At 34.2% G+C, this 19,334-nt stretch overlaps 1 protein-coding gene across 4 annotated transcripts in view; it reads right to left on the bottom strand.

Moving 5' to 3' along the window:
• LOC105218430 (tRNA:m(4)X modification enzyme TRM13 homolog) overlaps nucleotides 1–19,334 on the bottom strand; it is a 793,174-nt gene that overhangs the window by 321,612 nt on the left and 452,228 nt on the right. For all 4 annotated transcript variants that reach the window (XR_008469969.1, XR_008469970.1, XR_008469971.1 and 1 more), the window contains one exon: nucleotides 12,865–12,981. The gene's annotated coding sequence lies outside the window, so the exon portion shown is untranslated. The remainder of the gene's footprint in view (nucleotides 1–12,864; nucleotides 12,982–19,334) is intronic.

Raw genomic sequence — 19,334 nt, 5'->3', positions numbered from 1 at the left:
CACATGCGCAAGGTCTCATCGCCCTCAGTAAAGCTTACCTCTACTTATTCGTAGTGGTTCTTACTGGCCATTGTCCCATCGGGATCCACGCTGTTAGGTTATAAATCTACGCTATCTGTAGAATTTGCATGGAGGAGGATGAGGTGGAATCATCGCATCACTTTCTTCTGGTATGTGCCGCCTTTGCGAGATCAAGAAAAACTTTTCTTGGACCTCACTTTTTCGAACAAGCTCACGAAATAGCGAATATAAAAGTTAAAAAATCTCTGCAGATTTGTAGTAGGTTCAGAGTGCTTTGTCAACGACTAATTGCTAATCTAGCGGGGATCCAGACTTCACAAAGGACTGTCTTTTAAAGTCTACGTGTGTTTCCCTTTGGGAGCATTATAAGTTTTCTGGAATAACAATATTTACTTAAAGACAGATATCCCACATGACCATCCTAGTTCTATATAGAATGAGGAACTGTCCAAACCTAACTTATGTAGCTTTATTAATTGATTTAGACAGGGAACATATCGGTAAATATTATAAATATCTTATAAAACGATTTCTAGACGTTACGACGTTATTAAAGTAGCTTGTCAATAGTCAGAAGATTTGTTCTAGAACTACTTACAATCTCACGATGATTTAAAAGAGAGAGAATCTCAAAGGATCTAATCTAACCGCTACTGGATCCATTTCAACTAATGAAATATACAATGAAATAAGTCTCAAATCAACCTCACTTTAGCTCTATGAAACCCCATAACAATTGATATCCCCAACAGCCACATTATGTTTAATTAAATTAATTAAGAAAATGTTGCAAATAAATTACACCGAACCATGGCACTTTATTTATGATAAATGGCCGCTAATGTGAACCGTTTTAGAGCGCATTAGTTATACGTACGGGTTTCTCTCCATATTCACTTGGATGTTTACTTAGCGTTAAATGCACACAATATGTCTCAATTACATTTATGGCTAGTTAATGTTGCATTAAGACAATGAGACGGCGTGGTTGCAGACACTCTCACACACACACACACATACAGTTTTAAGCAAGCAAATGCATGTGTGCGTAAATCGGGCAATCGCCTGTCTGGGTTTGTGGGCCGCATAATGGACCGGAAATCGTTATACAACAAGCGCACTACACGTTGTTGTTGTTGTTGTGAATCGTTAAATTCACTTGCGGCATACGCGCACTCTCAGTGTGAGTATGTCAGTGTGTGTGTGTATTTGTGAATTTTGCATAGATTTTCGATTTATATGCATAATGCCCAAATGTGTTTAATGGTGTACAATTCGTCTGTGCGCTTTTATTATCTCACCTCTCGGCTAACATGTGTTAAGTAATAAAATCGCAGCCAATTACACATCAACTACTTACTATCCTACGCAATTTGTGTGTGTGTGCATTTCGATTTCCATATACAACAAATGCAAATTGAGTAGTGCAATTTTTTATTAGAATCACTTTTTTTTTGTTCGAACTATTTATTGACATTGACGAAGGCTGCACAGTGTTTCGCATGATTCGAGTATGTTGAGTACTATTCAAATATATTTACAGTGTTTTCTTAAGTATAGAACTTTTTAGAGTTGAAATCCGCATGTATGTTCGTCCGTCTGTGCAAGCAATACCTTGAGTAAAAATTAAGATCTTGATGAAACTTGGTACACGAGTTCCTTGGCACCTTGAGAAGGTTGGGCAAAATCGGCCCATTGGCACGCCCAGAAAATGGCGAAAATCGAAAATATTAAATACTAGGAAGGGGTACATTTGGATGTCATTTTTTTTGAGAAAGTGGGCGTGGCCCCTACTATGTTTTTTGTACATATCTCGTAAACTACGAAAGCTATATCAACCTTTCTAGAGTAATTTTCTTTAGCCAGTTTCTTTTACGATCTAAAAATGGAGCAAATCTACTAAGAATGCCATAATTCAATAAGGAAAACGACAGAAACCATAAATTTCATGAACAAGATGGTAGAGAAGGGCTGCACCCAAATTTGTATAAAAGATTTGAAATTTAAACGAAATTTGGTTCGCATAATTTCCTTGGCATCCCGAGGGTATAGATTAAAAATGGGAGAAATTGGTTCACAACCACGCCTACTTTCCATATAGCACAATTTGAAAGCCCTTCTGATTCGTTGACTTAGCAATTTGTAAATTAAGCATCGGTGAAGATATCAAAACGAAACTTTTCCTGAAATACCGTACTTCTGGTGTAGCATAGCCCGAATAAAAATTGCCGAAATCGGACAATAACTTTTCAAGGCCCCAGATATCGAACCTGAGGAACTCAAAACTATTGGTATTATTATTATTGAAAATATCGATAAATCTCTCAAATATTCTAAAGAAATTCAAAGGAGATGTGCTTTTTCTACTAGTGTGTCTCTGTGCCAAAATTGGGTAAAATCGGGAAACTACTTCCTAAATGGGGGGATATACCTAATATACGGATTTTCAATTTGGCAGTGGGCTTTATTCCGCATATATCGGTGAATATCTGAGATATCTTAGCAAAATAAGTGAACGTAAAATATTGGGCATAATGTACCTGGGTGACAAAAAAAGTTGAAATCGGTCCAGAAATAACCCCAGCCCCATATATAATCTATAAATTTCATGAAAAAGAGTATTCTAGTGGACTTTATGACGAATATGTGGATCAAACTGTGATTTATCTTAATAAAATTACATAAATAAATTGCAAGAATGTATAATGTTCGGTTACACCCAAACCTAGCCCTTTCTTACTTTTTCCTTTTATTAAAGACATTAACATCTTGAAGTCGAGACAATTACGCTGAAAATCATCCGATCCAGTCAAATCAATAAATCGAAAGGAATATATACCACAGTGCATATTCACGTACAAATTAAATTTCAAGAACGACTCAAAAATATGTTCCTCAGTCATGAATCCAAATCAGTTAAAGAAAGAATAGAGTTCATTAAAATTAACTTAATGGATGGTATTGGATTTCCTCCCTCCAAATAGTGAAGAAATATGCGGCAACTTCAAACAAATTGATTAGAAATTGTATAGAATTTCTTTATGGTGATTACAGCTTAAGCTCGTAGTTCTTTCATAGCTGGAAAAACTTTAATCTTTCGCTTCTACTCATTCTACAGATGAAGAAGTAGTTACTGAGATTTATTATGAAATACTTAAGCTAAGAAAATTTCCATGAAACAATTACTAAGAAGTAGAAAGATTTTAAATAAAAAATAAATAACAAATAACTTTCCAATTTTCATTTTGGACTTATGCCATTTTTGCAGTTATTACATGCTTATATGCACCGACAATGCAATTAACTATCAATAACAATATTTCATACAGTTGACAATTTTATGGCATTGGGGGCATAAACGCATTGCCATATTTGGATGCACATCAGAGGTGTGTAACTGTATGGGTAATTAGATAGGCGCGTGTGAAATGTGAGATTAATCATTGTTTTCCTGTGTTTTATCATTATTTTTTACGTTCATTACTTCCAATTAATTTATATTTCAAAGCTATGGAATAATTTCAGCTTAATTTTCACAAAACACATTACAGTCATGCGCATGAAGTGCGTCCGTGCTACACAATGCAATCTCAATGGATTACATTAATTCCAAGTAATTCTAAGTTGCATGTATGCGATTTCAAATTAAAAAAATTAAAAATGTAAATTACAATTAAGCCGTTGTAAGTAGAAAAAATAATTACACATACACACACACATACATACATACATATAAATATATAAATCATTTTAGAATGCCAGCATATTAATTAAAACGCTTTTGCAAATGAGAGTGGACGCGGAATCAATAAGATTGCGTTGTTAAGAACGCTTTGTTGTCTACTCTAATATATATATATATATCAACATATATATATTTAACATCTAATATAGTCATCTAATATATTATATTTTTCGCGCTTTTTATTTTAATTACAAACGCGAAATAGCGCATCTTCAAGCGTCTTTTATAAATATCTTTTTCTTTCTAATTTCGTGTTTTGTGCTTGTTTTTTGCTGTTGTTGTTGTTGCTGCATTTACAGCTGTCACATACGGTGTACCGGTAATTGCAGTAATTAATGCACAGAATCGAAAGTGAAATATCGCATCACAATTTGAATAAAATATAAATTTATTCGCCACTCGAGCCGCCGCCTGGATTGACAAGCGTTTTAGTTGCGGTTGAATGAGCAGGTGTGTGTGCGTGTGTATGTGTTGCATACAAGCTAGACGGTCAGTCGGTAAGTGAGTTGTACGCCCGCCTCTCCGTACAGCATCCCCTCCCCCACTGAACTGAAACAGCCGCGACTAGACAGCAATGGATTTACAGGTATTTCAATATGAATTCAATACATATGTTCCCACACACACACACACACTTGCATACTCGTTCATATGTGTTTTATACATTTTTTACATAAATACCCGCGTACTTGAGCTAATCTGGGGTTTGTTGTGACTGCTGACATTTCGTTTTGCTTGCGGCGCTTGTTGAGTGAGGTTGAATTCGTTTGCGTTGCCCTCCATCGCATTTTGCTTGCTCATGCTCGGAATTGTCAGCTGTTCGCAATTGCTTGTTGTCGCTTTATGCGCGCTTGGCTATCAGCCGACATTAAAGCTTTGCTTAGAGATTAGAATTGCTTCTTCTTTCATATATAATCCTTATATATGTACTAAGCAATAAGCAATGCTGATGGTGTTTCACCACGTTTTGCTATTCAAATATGTTTCTATGTACATCTCGCTGAGAGTTATAGAAACTTAATAATCTCAAGGCCAAGTTTCAGACATAAGGAGCACCTGAAGGAAGTCACGTACTGAACCCATATACTTAAATCGCTTAAATCTGGTTCACGCCTAACATCTAGGTAGTACTTGTAACGTAAGTATTGGTTTATAGCCTTAAGCGTAATTGCTTACATATTACCTATATCCGTTCGCGAGATTTCATAACTTTTAAGAATAATTCTTGCATAGAAACAAAGTCGAATTGTCATATGGTTCTATTAGAGACATTTACAGTTAATTTTAGAAATTATATGATATGTAAAGTATGGATATATTTAAAGGGTTAGGTGGGTTTCCAAATTTCAAAATTGGACAAAACAAAATTATTGTCTTATTAAATAGTGCAATATGTTTAAAATATTATCCAAAAATATCAAACCAATCCGGGTAATATTCTAAGGGATATACCCGGAATTTCCGCCCATCAGGCCACGTCAGTACGAATGTAAAACATTATTTCGCATTTATCTCAAAACTAAATTTTTCAAGTCGGTGGACACTATAAATCTATAAATCTATTTTGCACACATCTTTAGAATAACATTATCTAATTAATTAATGAAAGGTTTTTTAAGTTTTTTATTATAACTATTTTTTGCGTGCCAATATACATATGTTGAAAATTTAACCAAAAAGTGGTTTTTTGGTTTAAATTATGTCAAAAATACAAATTTCAATATTTAATTTTTTCCTTCGTTCAACAGCAAGATTTATCCATTTACTATTTATCGAAATATTTTTGGTTTATTGTTTTTAGATGAGCCAATCATGAGTTATAATGTCTACTGCTAGACCTTTTTGACACTTGAACTTGAACCCAACTAACTCCTTAAAGCGTATATAGATATATATAGAGAAAAAAAACACTAATATTTCGATATAATCGATATATTTAACTTAGTTAAATTTCAGAGAGTTTCAGACCTCATGTCATAGTACTTGCCATCATTATGACAGAGATAAAGAGATGTAAAACTCTCATGAGTCATGACATTGGAAACGTCAAAACCTCCTAGAATTTGACAGTTGACTGGATTGATGTTTTGACATGTTTTGGCCTGAAAGAAATGTTGCTACAAAATATTACAACAGAGACATTTATAGCCATCGTGCAGAATCAGAAATAAATACAAATGGAAACGCGAAATTTTAAAGTATTTGAAGAAATTTTTTGTCATTTGAAGCATAGAGAAATTCATTTTTCATGGAAGATTATAAAAAATATTTATTGATTGTCAGTTCACACGTATTAATCGATATTTGGAGGTGAGAAATTTTGCATCACATATTGGCAATAATATCGATAAAGTTCTAACAACTTTCAGACAATTTTTGGTAAAAGCAACTTGGGGGGGGGGGGTTGGGGGTTAAGGTTTGACAACTTTTTTTTTCATTATTTTTGTTTCTGAACAATCAACATCTCAAGAATATTGTGTTAAAATTTTAGGTCATTCGGAGAAAAATTAACGAAGTTACAGCAGGTTGAATAACGGTACCTCCAGCTACCTGCGCTGAGTGTACAAAACTTTGAATCGATTTTCCCAAATATGTCATTTTTAAAGTCGGCGACCAGCCTACAGAAAAAACTACTGCATCGATCGTTTTGAAATTTTGAACAAATATTCTACATATATATAGCTCTCGAATGACGTCGAGTTTTAATTTTAATTACTAACAATTTCACAATAACAAATAGGTCGATTTTTTCGTCTAAAATCGTAATTTTGGCTTGAAAATGGTACCAAAAATTTAAAAATTGAAAGATTAAAAAAAACTCGACGTTAATTGAAAGATAAACTAATAAACTAAAGAAAGCATTTTGATTTTTTGATTTCGGATGATCCAGTGATGCTGTAGGCTGGTCACCGCATAAAAACTTATTATCGAGGTGCATGCAGAGATCGATTTGATTTGATTTAACATATGATATTTCGAACAAAATTTTTTTTTAAACAAACAAGTATTATATAATAACATTAAATTATTATTAGGCAGAAGAATAACCCGATTTCAGCAGTTAATGACGTGCTTAACATCAAATAAAAATATGAAAAATCTATTTCTCATGCATGCAGGTTTTGCAAATCTCCCATTAAAAGCACGCGAAACTCGTAATTCTGTCACACGAAGTCTCATAAATTAAGTGAACTCTATTCTTATAGTTTGAAATGCGAATAGCGATCGTAAAAGATGAATTTGCATTTTCAATATTTCTTTTCTTTAAATTCAATTTTTTTACTGGTACTTGTTAAAGCCAATGTTTTTTGAAGTCATGACAAGTAGCTAATAAATAAAGTGATAATTAGAAATTGTAATTATAGGTCTATTAAATTATTTGAAAAATATTAGAGAAAAGTTCATTATTAATAAATTTTGGTTATCAATTAGATGGAATTCATAAATTTTATTATCGGGGGTAGAAAAAGGCCCTGAAACCCTATTTCTATTTAAATTTATTGAAATATATCTCGGGAAAACTTGTCCTATATGGTTTAACACCTCAGTAAAATCATGATGTACTAAATGAAAAAATATCAGAGTTTCGGGAACAAGAAAACGATACAGTATTATCCAAACCAAGCACAATCATATTGGAATTTGATAAAAACCCGACGATTTATCGTGAGGTCTCAATTTAGGGCCCGCCCCATTCTTGGTTTAAAAAAATCGATTTATTCGATTATTATTTAATTCGAACCTATAACTATTCAAGAATGTTCCTTTAAAATTTCAAGTGAAAATTTCAAAAACTCTTGAAGATATAGCCAATTTATGGTGAAAGCGTCAGGAGACGGCGAGAGCGCCTCAAAACTTTAAACGCGTTTTTCTCGAAACAGTGTTTTTACGACTGGCGCATGAGGTTACTCAAAACCTATTAATCCAATCGATTCCAAATTTTAATACGTTTTTCTATACATATATAACTATAGTATGAACTAGGATAAATCAAATCGGTGAAGATCTTCTTTACTTTTCAACTTGATTTGTGGCTGAAAAAAGGCGATTTTCAAAAAAAAAAAAAAAATTTCAAAGGTCCGCAATTTTGTGCGAAATTAATAATCCTAGTTCATACCAGAGCCAAACATATACTCTTTTTAGTCCCGTTGGAAATTTTTGGTGAGCGGAAATCACATGCGCCGGCGAAAAGAAGGGCTTTTGTTTGATCCCAAAAAACAACAACAAAAAAAAATTATTATATGTAAAATTGTTTTCTTCTTTTCATGTTCATTTATCAGCCCATTGAAAATCGTCAAAATTTGAAATCGAGAATGGGGGGGTCCCCTTAACGTTAAATCATTGGGATGGTAACCGCGGTAAATCATGGGAAACAACCAATTTTGTTAATTTTTTGAGCTTCTCGTGACAGATCGTTGTCTTCACTATTCGGTCTGTTCGTAATTTTCGGCTAGATATATACAAGATAGACTCAGATAGTCGCTCATAACAATTTGTCTTAAATAACGAAATTTTCGATGACATTATTTCAACAGAGCCGAATGGATATGTATTACGACGGTCGAAGAACATCTGAGAAATTAATTAACTGGACTAAGATTTTCGATCGCGCACAGCATTAGTCAAGGCATTTTTTATTTGCTTGTCATCATTTTAAAATAAAAAATTAAATTATTAAAAATATTTTCAATTTTTTGTCGCATTTATTTTTTTCGGAATCTTCTCGCAAATAAATGTACCCACATAAGAACTCAAGTAAGTACTAAATATGTACTATGGCGATATTGACGCTATAACATTTAGCTAATTTTTATTCAGCTATCTCTATATATATTACTTTATGTATTCATTATTTTTTTGTGCGAATTGTATTTATTTATGTGATTAGCTTAATTTGACAAAAATTCCAAACAAGTATTTTTTGATGGGTTCCATAGGTTTTATTTCCATATGTATGTACATATGATTATGAAGCGGCAACAAGAACAGACGTAAAAAATTGAACATGAAAGGCAAAAAAACGACAAAAAAAACTAAAATGAATTAAAATCATTAAAAACGAGTTTAGAAGTGCAGCATCAGCGGCGGTACTAATTCAAAATTTCAGTAAAAATAAAAATAAATAAATTTTCAAACATATGGACCTGTCTTTTTTCACAAGTCTTTTTTGAAAAGAAATACAGAAATTTTGAACTAGCCCACTTCGACACTTTTAAGCAAATTAGCAATGGAAAATATTTTTTGTATTTTTTTTTTGTTTCTTTGAGGGAAAGAACATCTCTAAAACTAGATTTTTTTTAAAAACTGCATTTATATTTGCAAATACAAAAGTTTTAAGTGTTTCTTTTGTATTGCATTCTGATTTTATAAATTAATATTGATTCTAGCAGCAAACTGCTTGTATGTTTAGGTTAGTTTTTTGCAACTAACTTTATGTCGGGTTTTCACTTAGTCGCTTTTATGACTAGAACTTGTAAATTTATTCAAAAAAATATACTCAACTATTATTTGATTTTTTTTAGTTAAAAATATTTTTAAAATTTTTTAAGACAAAAATTTTTGGTTTTCTAAATATTCAAAATTTTTTTGGTTATTTTTTTTTTTTAATTTTTTTTTATATTCTTTATTAATTTTTTAAAACTTTTTTCTGTCACACAAATGACCTAATGAAATCAGCGCATTACTCATACTCCCAATCAAATGGAGACTTTGCCCTCATGGAACCCCCTAGAGATTGTCAATCTTTGGCGCTTTACCATCAATATATAGGCACATCAGTCACACAAGCAAACCAAAAATAATAACAACAAAAAAAACTAAAAAAAATTATAAACAAAAATCAAAATTCTAAAAAAAAACTTCCGTCTGTATAACATCAAGCCACCTCAACTTGTCCAATAAATCAAGCAACCAGCAAGCATCTATGTTTCGAACTCACTTACAAAGTTCTTTTGTGTCGATTTTGTGCGCGTCAAGCTTCTTTATGTTTCATTTTTAACTACATATTCTTCGCTTTGTTTTAGTGAGTTCTTGTAGTCATCAAATCATGATTTTTATGGTTGGTTTAATGGACATTTGATTTGATATAAAATCATTTGCCACGCCCACTTCACTCAATGTCTAAACTAGTTTATTCGCGCGTTCTTTTTCGTTTTTCTTTTTTCCTATTTCTGCTTTTGCTTTGTCTTATTGCATTTTTTATGCTTTGCGTAGTAAAAAAATCGATTTCATTACAATTATTAGTTTTTAACACGCTCACAAAGTGTGGCACGTTACTCTGACTGAATTACATAGCGACGGGTAGTTAGTTAGTTCACTTAATATGTAATGGAAATATACACAACTGTATGTATATATAGATAAAGTCAATAAAAAATGTCCCATGCGCAAATGAATGTGTGATGGCATAAAAAAGTGGTTATACAAGAGTTCTTATGAATTTTAAAAAAATATTAAATGACGCGTATATATACAGTACCTATAAACATACATACATATTTTGTATTTAAGCCGTCGTTTTCCATGGTTTCTTGAGAATGGTTTATAGTTTTCGTTCTGCTTATGTATATCGTAGTACTTTATACGATTAGAAGATGTTGATTTGAAGTTCAAATCAAGGAAAATCGAAGTTTATGATTACTATGAGCATACAATTTTTACGATCATCAAACGATGTAGCGAACTTTTTGAAACATCGATGTTTTCGTCAAAAATCATCGATGGTTGCCATCGGAATGTTTGGAATCTAAAAATGAAGTCACTTTCAACCATGTTTTACGTCGATGTTTTATATTAAAATATAGTTCATATCCTCACACTTTTTCTGTTATTAACCCGAAACCCTCTATTTGGAAACGCTTTGTCACATTGGAATTCGTTTTGCTGTAAAATACGAAGAATTCGTTAGGGAAATGTGTGCTTGGAAAATACTGCGGATAATTTTATGATTTATTTTGACAATTTAATTCTGGCGTAGAATACTGCGTTAGATCAGATGTTTCGTCGATGCATCGATGTTTTAATGGCCGATATTTTTGATTTCGATGGATTTGATACTTTGAAGAATCGATTCATTTCACGATGTTTGCATCCCTAGACACAACTGGAACACTGGACACACAAAAAAAACATGTATACCTTACAATACTTCGTGAGCTTCAAGCTTTAAAGCACAATACTTCACATCATGTAGTTGAAAAGCTATGTTCTTGTATAAGCTGTACGGCATGGAAGTGTAAGCTTAAAGGATGTCAAAAATTTAAGTGTTCATTTAAAATTTCCAATCCACTTGCTTCAAAAGCTTTTGAAATTAAACTTAAAAAAATGGAAAATTGTGAATTCTTTCTATTTTTTTATCTAAACTGTTAAAAATTGAGTTTGTCTTGAATTCAATTAGAAGCGAAGGTTTCTGCTTTTTGTCCTTGTCTTCATAAATCCTACGTTGAGTTCAATAAATCTAAAATCTTACAAGGAATATGTTTAAAACAGCCAGAATAATAATAGAATTGAGAGATCACGAAGAGTCATGAAGCAAAATGGTAAATTGCTCCTTGGATCTAGTATTTAGGATCTTGGTGTGAATGTAGGCTACAAGTGTTTTATCAGCGTATATTCTTCAAGTATGATCTAAAGCTATCGGAGGTTTTCGTTTAATCATAAGAACAATCAAAGTTTTTAAAGTAATCTTGCAAAGTTATTAAGGGGCACTCTTAGTGTGAAATTTAAAAAAAAAATCAATTTTTTGTTTTGTTTCATATTACGGTAGATTACACCTTTAAAAAGAACATTTTAAAATATATTTAAATATATTATCGTATACCTAGGAACCAGCATCAACAACACGAACAATGTCAGCCTCGAAATCCAGCGCAGAATAACTCTTGCCAACAGGTGCTACTTTGGACTGAGTAGGCAATTGAACAGTAAAGTCCTCTCTCGACGAACCAAAATCAAGCTCTACAAGTCGCTTATCATTCCCGACCTGCTTTACGGTGCAGAAGCTTGGACGATGTCAACATCAGCTGAGACGACACTAGGAGTTTTCGAGAGGAAAATTTTGCGCAATATTTTTTATGGTCCTCAGAACATTGGCAACGGCGAATACTGCAGACGATGGAACGATGAGCTGTACGAGTTATACGACGACATTGACATAGTTCAGCGAATAAAAAGACAGCGGCTACGTTGGCTAGGTCATGTTGTCCGAATGGACGAAAACATTCCAGCCCTGAAAGTGTTCGATGCAGTACCCGCCGGAGGAAGACGAGGAAGGGGAAGGCCTCCACTCCGTTGGAGGGACCAGGTGGAGAGCGACCTGGTTACACTTGGGATCTCCAACTGGCGCCGAACTGCGAAGGAGAGAGAGAGGTGGCGCACTATCGTCGATTCGGCTATAACCGGCTAAACGGTTGCAACGCCAATCACATACATACATATATAGTTCTCCGTACAATTACCTATCGATTTTTGATCTGAATTTTGGCAGGCCAAAAACGACCAAAATTTTGGGTAAAATTCGATTATTTTTTTTAAAACGCCGCCATATTGTCAATTTTTGATTTTTTTTATCGTAGGTCACTGTACAGACAGTTTAAGGAGAATTTTATTTTTTTAGATTTCATCCGCGGAGAAGGCCGGAATCACTGCAGCAGTGAAGGACCTTTTTTTCGCGCCGTTGGAGATCGACTATAACTTAAAAAATATTTAATTTTTGTCTTCAAAAAATTCACTGCATATTCTTGAAACATGTATAAATATATTCTTAAAATTGTGAAATAATTGATAAAGTATTTTTTTTTAATTTTAAAAATTCCCAAAAATCACCTTTTTTTAGGTGTTCCCTTAATTTATCTTAATGTGTGCCCCTTAATTTATCTTAATTGTATGTTTTGGTCTCAACTTATATCGAATTTCAAGTGGTGATACCTGAAGGTATATATCTAAAGTTGAACAGAGATTAGTTCTAACTAATCTCAGATGGAGGTCTGTTAATCGAAAGGTAAATTGCTTTCGACAGGGTGAAATTGATATTATTGAAAAGTATACTATTTTTTCAAGAAAAACAAGATTTATACATATAATATATTGCTGTTACTAACCTTAATTTCAGTTCTGCATTCACCAATTTCAATATTTCCAACAAAGGGTTTCATCATTTTTAATTTTATACTATCTCAAATGAGATAGGGTATATGTAACGCTTCGTCTAAGATGACCTAGAAAGAAATAATAATACGGAATAAATATGATACACTAAGAAGAATAGTATATATGAGCAAATGCGTGTATTTATAAACATAGATTTCCTGAAGATAATTCTTAGAAATAAATTTAATAGCAAATCAAAGCTTCCAACAACAATCTGCCATATAAATACATAATAATATTATTTTATAAGATTTTTCACAAAACAGTTATTTATTCACTCCTTATGTTACATAAGCTCAAGTCTCAAGTCAAGTGGATAACCTTCATGCTATTGACGATGATGCGCATGTCTAGCCAATATGTAACCAGACGTTTATGCAAAAACAATATTAGAACACGAGTGTGTTTGTTGGCATAAAGGAGAGCATTCATGCATAGAAACAACTACGCAATTCGAGCGCATTTTATTGGTGACTTTGTCAGTCCAACTACGCTAGTCTGCTTTGTGAAATAAATTACACGATTAATCGCTTCCACCAGTAAATCAACAACAATTATTGTCACAACAAGTGGCGCTGCCACAAGCTGTGCGCTGACAATTAAATGACATTCGGCTGCAACAAGTGCACAGCAGCAGCTTAGCGTGCTGGTCAGTGCAAAAGAACTACAACAAACAACTCAGATAAAGCTATAGATAGGTATGTTAAATAATAAATCCAAACAACAACAACAACATTTCCGCAGAGATCATTGCAACAATGTATTTAATGGGTGGTAGACACCTTCAATCATTAGCTGCCGTGATTGAAAATTTGTGTACTTTTGTTGTTGTGGTTGTTGTTGTTGTGGCAGGAATGTTTTATATTTTATGCCACGATATTAGATCGCGTTCGCAAAGAGCGGTGGGTTCACCGGTTATGGTGTGGTTTAATCAAGTTGAGTTGAGAAGCAAGTGGGCATCATTGTGCGTTAGTGTACGGTAAAAGAAGCTAAAGTTAGCAGATTTACAGTTAGTATTTTAATTATTATATACAAACACATATATGTACATACATATATAGTAGAACCCAGAGGTCAAAAGAGAATATGAGAATATTTTGGAGATAAGTAAAATTTAATGACAATACTCCAATACAATAGTGTTCTTCAACAAACTTCGATAATTCTCGAACTATTAACGGGGTTATTAACCCACTTTCTTAGACATCACAGTCTCAAACCATTTTCTTCAGATATTTCATTCTCACAAATCACTTTAACCAATAAAACCAAAGATAATTCTTCTATCACAGGGCTCTAGTAATGAAATTTGTCTAACATTCAGACTTAAACAGGAATGCTTTCACACCTTTAATAATTATGAAGAAAGAATACGGCAAGTCTATGTTAGTTGCTAGATAGTTCTTTCAGAGATGAGGAAAAACGGTCGAAAACCCAACCTTCATGGAGCCAGAATATCTTTGTAGATTGATTTCCGTCTCCTATATAACCTCTTCGTGATGGATCTGTACCAACGGTTTGTGTCTTTATAACAAAAAAGATAGCACAAAACATTCATATTTCGAAAAAAATCCTTCAGTGAGTTTACCTTGTTGACGGATCCAAAGTAAAGAATTTTTCAATAAGAGCGCTACAACGAGTTGGGGTATCAATGAAATTCTTTATTCCTGTGAAAGTACCTTCGATGCCATTATGTATGGAACTCGATTTCTTTTGAGTGACCACCACGGACGTACTTGCAGAAGTCCAGGCCCTGAACACAATTTTCGACTGTTTTCAAGCATAGATCGGCCGATACTGCTGCAATTTCACTTTCGATATTCGAACGAAGTTCATCAATCGTCACTGGCTTGTTGGCAATGACCATAGACTTGTCGTAGTCCCATAGGAAATAGTCAAACGGCCTCCAATCGCACGACCGAGACGGTCAATTGACTGTGACATTCGCTGTGTGGCTTGTGGCGCCGTCCTATTGGAACCACATATTGTCCCATTCAATATCATCCAATTCGGGTCAAAAATATTCTATTATCATTGAGAGGTAGCGATTCTCATTCACAGTAACGTGCCGGTCTTGAACGTCACGAAAGAAGTACGGCCCAATGACGCCGGCGGCCCATAAACCGGACCAAATAATTTTTTCGAGATTTCATGGAGTACATTTGAATTTCTGCCTGACCAATAATGCCTATTTTGCTTATTGATGAAGCCATTCAGCCAGAAATGAGCCTCATCGATGAATATGATTTTTCAACGAAAATCCGTATCATTTTCTAGTTGTTGCTCAGCCCAATTCACGAATATACGACGATTGGTGGTGGTCAAACGGCTTCAGTTCTTGTGTCAATTTGAATTTGTAAGGTTGTAGGCCAAGCTCTTTTCGCAAAATACATCACAACGACGTCACAGAGATGTCCAACGCTTGAGAACGACGTTTGAGAGACTGATTTGTGTCTTCCTCAATTGATGCGCTAGCGGCAGCAATATTCTTGGATACATCTTTGTCTCACTGACACGGGAACATTTTGTACTGTGCGTGTGGATTCAAATTTTTCCACTAGACGCTCAATACCTGCTATAAAAGGACGATTATGACGACCATAAATTGAACGTAGCGCTGTTGAAGTTGAAGCCACTGACTCCGAATTTCGGTCGTAAATTTTAATAATTTCGACTCGTCAATAGATCGTATAATCTTCCGTGATGAAATGGCAAACCTTACCGAAAAAAATGTCAAAAAAGCGGGAAAAAATATGGCGTCGCTATGTCCCTAAAAACCCAGTATTTCAACATTTGTTCTGCGAAATACCGTTCAGAAAAAAGTGCTGACCTGTTTCCAATCGCTTTTTTACGACAATTGGCGTCCGTCAAAATTTTTCCTCGACTGCAAGAAGCCAAACAACTTATTTTATCATAATAAAAATTTAAATGTCGAAGAGGAGGAACTTGTAATGGTTTAGCGAAAAGAAATGTCTAAGTAAGAGGGTAAGGTAAGAGTTCCATTTGTTGTTGTCGTAACGGCATAAAACATTCTACAACTAATTTGGGAAATGCTACCGAGTTGACAGTTCTTTGCATACCGTTAGGTAGACCCGACTATCGTGAGAACCATACCAGTTATATTGAACTGTGTGAAGATCATAGCAAACCAAACCAGTGGCGCATCAATCTGCTGACAACTGACAACAGTTTGATTATGGATTATAATCTATGTACTTGTGTATCATTTCATACGGTATATCAGTTATGACTGCAACACCACGGAAGACGACGTGCCACATTTCGTATAACGGTTCGGTGTCGAGTAGTGTCAAGCATTGGATTGTCTTAAATCGCAGAAGTAACTTAATTTTATGCAGAAATTTATGTAAAATTATACAATAATTAATGCCTAATCATATAAGTCACTATGCCATGGCGTCCCGCTGTGTCTCGCATGCGGCAGCGTCATAACATTGTACTAACATTAAAATATTTAATTTATTTAACACTTATCTATGCGATTTAAGTGCAATTCGCAAGTGTTTCGAGTGCCGGCGAAGTGTTGTTGTGGTTGTTGGTCAAGTAGCAAAGTAGCAAAGTAGCCACCGGCACTTCGGACCAACATTTGATTTGTTTGCTTACACACACACACATACACACACACATACATACATATGTACATATGAATAAATCACCATAATTTACATGTAAAGTGATATCAACAAGCAAAGCGGTAAATAAATGATTTGTCGAACGGACAGCTGCCGTGCGTTTCACCAATCACCAATAAGCAACAACAACAACAACTCATATCAGTTGTCATATATGTATATGGACATTTGATTTCATTATGCAATTCGTCACAGTGGACCGTTAAAAGCCAACTTATTTACTATTTGTTTAATTGCTTCATTGTTGTTGTTGTTGTTTTGTGTGCAAACATTCAGCTGTCATCATTTGTTTTGTTTGCAGCGACAATTTTCTCTTTTATTTTGGAGCGCGCAGCCGCCCACACAAAATCGTCTGACAATTTGTCTTTTTGTTTGTGTTGTTGTTGGGGCTCTTTATTTTGTTGTTGCTTATGATTGTGCAAACAAGTAAGTCTGTGTGTTGTTGTGATGCTCACTTGAACTTATGATTTTGAGCTCGAAATCGCAGACTGCCATCCATCTCAAGCGGAAACTAACTAATGAATTAATATTTAAAATGTCGCGCGATTTCTCTGTGTATGCGTGTGTGTGAGTGTGTCTTGTGTTTGTAAGTGTTGTAAGTGTTTGAACGGCGAGCGGCGCGCGGCAGGCATAAAACACGAGTAATTTGTAGAATGAATGAATGAATTAGTGAATGAAATAGCTGTTGGGGCGTTGCAAATCTGCTGCGCCGGATGCATTCTCAGTGCCTTAAGTACTCAGGCACATACATACACACATACAACTATATCCACCGGAAATAACTGTAACGTACAACATGGCAAACATTTTGTTTTGTTCGCTAATTGTGTGTAAAAATTTAACCGTTATTCGGATGCAAGAAAATAGTTGATCTTATCATTGGTGGTATAGCTTTCTTCACTTTAGGGATTAAATACGCTCTTTTTTACTCTTCTCACAACAACAAAATCAAGTACTGACTAATGAAGAGTTCCCGTAAACAACTCGTCTTAGTTATAAACTCAAACTGTACAGATTAACCCGAGATTTTACTGGACTCTGGAATGAATCTTGAGTAAGTTTTAGTCTCTTCAAATTGTTAACGAAACAAGGATGAGGTGAATCTATTTTGAAAGAGTTGATGAAAGAAACTCAACTGCCATAGCGGTGGCAAGAGTCTTAATTCAAGAATCTGAAGCAAGATGTATAATTATTTAAAAAATAATAATGGCATAAGCTCGGAAATTGGTTATTTAGATAAGCTTGAAGATATTCCTATCGTATATAGTTGAGGTATTCATGAAGAAGAAGATTCAAAATCACTAAACAATAGAAAAAATTCTTCAATAAAGCACTATAAAGACATTTTCAAAAGAACTAGTATTTATTAATAATTAGATAATCATGTGTATTTATGGTATAAATTTCATCAATTCCAGCTTAAATATTGGACTTTTATATAGTATACCCATTTGTAGAGTCACTTTTGCCATAACCAGTCTTCTTCGAGTTTTCAAAATAATAATGGTAACCCTTCCCTATCTGGAACAGGAAACAGATAGCGGCTACAAGAAAGAAGTAAAATGGAAGGAATAATATAAAAGATAAAAGAAAGACAAGATTGCCAAGAGAGGCGTAAAACTGTCATCTGAAACAGTGCCGGAATAAGCCAGCACGGAGCACGTAGCAAATACTCTCAAGAGGCCCTTGGTTTGCAATAGGTCGATTTTTTTAAGCAAATCACACCTATTCATCAAAGTGAGATGATTAAAAATTCTTGGCATCGTATTTCTCAAATCATTTTTATTACGTTTTATCGTTGAAAAAAAAATGTTCGAGAGAGGCAAGTAAAGGCGAAGAGCAATTTCTACGTTTGGGAAAAACGATTCTAATGAATTTTTAATAAAAGTTTATAAAATTGCAGTGCCAGAAGATCTTGTTTCTTGCTGTCAATAACATTAGCCACATCTGTTTTCAGCAGTTCAGCGAACTGCACTAGATCGTCGCCTAGGCTGTTCTTCAAATCATCTTCAAAAGCAATGACCATACTTGATGCGGTTTTTTGAATCTCTTATATTTTAAGTGATTTTAGCTGTTCGAAATACTCCAAAAAAATTGTATGTTATGTTAAAGCAAACAGTACTTTATCAATAATGACAATAAACACCTGAATTTCAAAACGTTATCCAGGTGTTTGATTCTCAACAAAGTCGTCGATGTATGTAGTAGAGCTGGTGAAATGGTGTTACTTTGTATTCCGCTTACTTCCCCTTGAAGTTTATTGCTGACAAGCAAAGTCGGTCAAGTCATATGTATAATCATGTAATGATTCATAAAGGGCATTTCCTGTATTACGGTTTTGATCAGATGACTACAGTGACGCACTAGTCGCTTGTAAGCGTTCTAGAATTATATCCCACGTAATTGTCGTATTCCCGTTTCTAACTTTATCATCTTTAAAACTAGTCTGATTTATTACGGCACTCGGCTTTTTTTCCACGTCATTGAGAACGTCCTCCAAAACTTGATTAATTGTGATAAAAACCATATAAAAGCGCCTTCGTAGTGTACCGATAAACTTTTCAAAATCGGAATTTTTGAAGTAGATTCTACTACAGCTCACTTAGCAAACAAATTTAATGAATGTACATGACTGGGAATACATATGTTTATTCAATGTATTCATTTATTGCCGTTACTCGTGCTTGTATTTCCCACTCATGTTGCTCGGATTATTGTAGCTTTTTTCACGACAATATTTGATATCAATACCACAGTCACTTACAAAA

Source organism: Zeugodacus cucurbitae, chromosome 2, assembly GCF_028554725.1.
Source record: "Zeugodacus cucurbitae isolate PBARC_wt_2022May chromosome 2, idZeuCucr1.2, whole genome shotgun sequence".
Taxonomy (NCBI): Eukaryota; Metazoa; Arthropoda; class Insecta; order Diptera; family Tephritidae; genus Zeugodacus; species Zeugodacus cucurbitae.
The sequence above is the reverse complement of the archived record's forward strand: the minus strand, read 5'-3'. Positions and strand labels throughout refer to the sequence as shown.